The sequence below is a fragment of the Lucilia sericata genome, unplaced genomic scaffold (genome assembly GCF_015586225.1).
Source record: "Lucilia sericata isolate MDLA Ls3-8-SP2 unplaced genomic scaffold, ASM1558622v1 Contig000436F_arrow, whole genome shotgun sequence".
In the NCBI taxonomy this organism is placed as follows: Eukaryota; Metazoa; Arthropoda; class Insecta; order Diptera; family Calliphoridae; genus Lucilia; species Lucilia sericata.
In genome coordinates, this window is record NW_023994451.1 from 109,425 (window position 1) to 113,738 (window position 4,314).

Sequence of the window (4,314 nt, forward strand, 5' to 3'; positions counted from 1 at the left end):
TATCGTACATCTCGCAGCTTATCCATCTGTTCCTTAGCATGTAGTTGATCCAGTTACGGAGCACCCGGTCAACATAAAACTGGTCTAGGTATTGGATAAGAGTATCAGTGTGCACGTTATTGAATGCGCCTTCGATGGAAATGAGAGTCCATTAGGAGTTTCATTGTCTCCTCCATATCCTCCAGCCTCCTGCCCGTGTCATCGACTATAGATTCCGGTTGGACATGAGTTTTGGATAGGAATTTATTTACGCTGTCTACCTGTTCACAGAAAAGTTTCCTGTAGTCTCGCTTGGCTTTTCGAACAATTCTCTTATATTCACCAAGTTTACTACGATACACATCCCAGTATACTGCGGTCTTTTTACGCCGTGCCCGGTTAAACAGTTTGTGAAGAGTCTTACCAAGGTTCCGGATCTCCCCAGTTACCCATGGTTTCTCCTGGGCAGATCTCCGCTCGCAGAAGGCAGCTGTCCTTGAACGATTCAACCAGGGCACTTGTGAGCATTTCTACTTTGGCGTCTATGTCCTCTTTATTTCGACGTTGAAAAGTGTCTTGGCATAAACTGTTCTTTAGTAAGGAACCGAATATTGTCCAATTAGTTTTAGACTTATTCCGAAACTTTATCGGCTTTGGTGGTCAGAAAATTAGTGCTGGCCCGAAACTCTTCAATCCTGAATTTCGTTTATAAGCTCTTCTGAACATATAGTTATATCTAATACTTCTTCTCTGATTCTATTGCCGAAGGTAGCTTTATTACCTAAGTTCGATGTGATCAAGTCTTTTGTATTAAGGAAATCCATGAGGGAGTGTCCTCTGCGATTGGTGTTTGTACTATCCTAAGCTACATGGTGGGAGTTGGCATCACAACCTATAACAATTTTCTTATTTTTCCTTTGTGCCTCTTCAAACAGTTTCATCAGCTCCAACATTGGTGGTAGTGTCTGAAAATCGAAAGGAAGGTAAACAGATGCAGTACCCTTGCATCCGATGTGTATAATCCTGCACACTAAGAGAAAATTCGTGAATTTAACTAATGAATCGCGTTCATCAGATGTTCTTCATCGAATAAATGAAGTATTTTATTTGTATAATGAGCACTTCCTTGAGCGCAATGAAATCTTTCATTATAAATTTTTTTTCGAAATCTTCATAATTCACTGTTCATATGAAATTGATATCATTTAAATTACCAAGTTCAAATTATTGCAAATGTTGAGAAAAATAAGTATCACAAATAAATTTGTTTATAAATAATAGCAATTACCTTTCATTACGCGTATAATTAAATATATTTTTATTAATATAATTATTATTTAGTAATCTTTTGAAATTTCCAAAAAATTGATGAAACCGCATTCCAGAATACAATGAATTTTCTTCATTTATATTTTTTTAATTTTTCCTCTTTGCCTTTTATTCTTATACACCCCTTGTTCTCATTTTTTACATTTGTACAAGTTTAAATGTGCATGAACATTATTCACACATGCAATGAACATTTTTCATAGATGTAGTGAAACAATCTTCGTTATAGAAATTTGAACACTATATTTGTTTTTGTAGACGCACACCTACATATTAATAGTTGTTATACCACTTTTTTTTAATTTTTACTGACCACAAATAACTGTAAATTTAAAGTGCAAAGAGAGACAAGAAAAATCAATCACCAATTTTATTTGTATTGTAACTTCAGTGAATTAAAGTGCATGTGTTTCTAGTTAAAACATAAATATATCCATATTTTAAAAATAAAAAAAAAATAAAAAACAATTTGTATACATATTAATAAAACGTTGTGTATTAATAATTAAATAAAATTTAATAATTAAAAAAATCTGCAATTGTAAAATTATAGTGAATATAATAGTTGAATATTGTTTTCCAAAGGCGTATCATAATAATAAAGGCAAATTGAAAGTGTTCCAAGCTGATCAACCATCTTCTAGTAAAGTTCTGGATGCCAACCAAAAATTCGGTAATACTACTTAAGTTACAAACTGATAACTTATAATATATGCATGTATATTTTTCCCTACAGCTCCTGAAGACAACGCTGGAATTTGTTTACAAAGTTTAAAATACGATAACCTCTGTGTCAAAAATTTTAAGGCAACATAGTCTGATTGTGTAAAATTTCATATAAACCAAATACATTCTGAATGCAAAAATATTAAGGAAGCTGCTACACAATGGCCACAGTACAGAGGATCGATTGATTCATAATTGGTAAGTATCTACCGTCCAAAAATATACTTACATACATATATGAGAACTTATATATATATATACATTAGACCGAGTCACAAAAAATGGTGCTTGAGTTACCCCCCTCAAAATATTCGCTGTTATGTAATCTGATGTTACCCAAAATATTTTTGGTTAAGTGCTGTCCATTCGTGAGCTGGACAGTTTTCAAGAAAATATCGAATGGGGGACACGATTTTTTATGTTAAATTCAATATTTAACCCAGCTTCAAATAATCTTTGTTATGTTTTATAATGGTTCCCAAAATTTTTCTGGTCTATCGAAACCGTTTAGAAAAAAGTCTCGTTTTAGTTACTTTTTTTTTAATTTTACAGTATTTCTTAAACAAAATATACAAAATATTTGAAGTCTAGTGGTGCGCAAAATTCGAAAAATTGTGCATATTTTTTTGTTAGTGAAAACCCTAACAATTTTAAAAAAATAATTCCAAAATATCTTTTTTTGTTTGGTCCAGCTCAGGAACGGTCATTGCTAGACCTAAAATATTTTGGGAATCGTCATAAAACAAAGCAAGGTAAATTTTGAGAGGGATAACAAAAACACGTTTTTGCTTTCCATACAGAGTAAGTCGGTCTAATATACATATATTCTTAAATATTATATATTTACTGATTAACTTATTTATGCATTTATTATTTAATTTAATTACTTATTTTTTATTTATTTACAGATTGATTTGGATTTTAAAATCATACAACGATCACAGAATGTGATCCCCAGCAATTCAATTGTTTTCCTGGAATATTTTAGTAATATTTTCTATTTATTTATTTGTAAGTATGTATGTAATTGTCTATTTTATTATTAAATTTAATTTTTTTATGTACAGAAATACGTAAAATAAAATATATTATTAAAATTAAAAAAAAAATATGTTTTTATTTAATAGTTTTAAATAGGAAACAATTTCATAACAACAATGAAATATATATCATAATATTATGATATAGTTTGATAAAATGTGAGAAAATTAGTCATTCATAATCATTTTACTAATGCAACTAAGTTTTTCAGTTAGCGCAACAATTACATGATTTTAATGGTATAAGATAATTTTTGCAACGAAATTACTTCATGACGTTTATGAAATATATTCATTAAATTAAAATATAATTTCATTTTGTCAATGAAATAGTTTCACTATTGAAATGAAAATGCTTCATGGCGTTTATGAAACATATTCATGGAACAAATATCAAATTTAATTTTATCAACGAAATCGTTTCACAGTGAAGTAAAAAATGAACATGCATAACACTAATGAAACAATTTCCATTAATCCAGTGAAGGGCTACGTTAGCTCGTAAATAATGAATAATTTCATTGATCAAGTGTTGAAATTCATGTCTGGAGTGAAGCTTTTTCTCTTAGTGTGTTGAGAGGAGAAAACATAAGTTCTTGTGAAATAACATACAAGTTCTCAATCGAGACCCTGTATCAGCGAAGAAAAGTTGGAAATTTAGGTGATTTAATCCAGAAACCTTGTTGTAAATCGTCCAAGGTTCCAAGATTTAGGATTTGACTCCTCAAAATTACCAGTACTTGCTAATGATGCTTTGGGTACCGTCTTAGGTGTTTTATTGTCCTTATCGGGGCCGGTTTTGACAGCCCTTTCAATCGGCACCTCCCCAATTTTGGAAAGGGCAGCTGCACCTTCTTTTGGCGAGTTAGTGGTAACTTTCTCGCTTTTAGGATTTGACTCCTTAACGTTATCAGTAGTTGCTACTGATGCTGTGGTCTTAGGTATTTTAGTGTCATTTTCGAGGCTTGTTGTAACAGTCCTTCCGATCGGCACCTTCCCAATTTTGAATATGACAGCTTTTGAGGCGAAGTAAGCCCTACCTTTATTCTTGGCAAGACTAGCCATAAATTTCTGGTCGATACCTATTATAAATAAAGTTCCCTCAGGTTCTTCTTTCCTGTAAAAGACGTCCCATTTCTCCACGGCCAGCTCAGTATTTTTACCACCAAGAATTTCCAGTATACGTTCATTAACCAGTTAACTGCCCCATCCTTTTATGTAGACAGTGGACTTTAAGAGC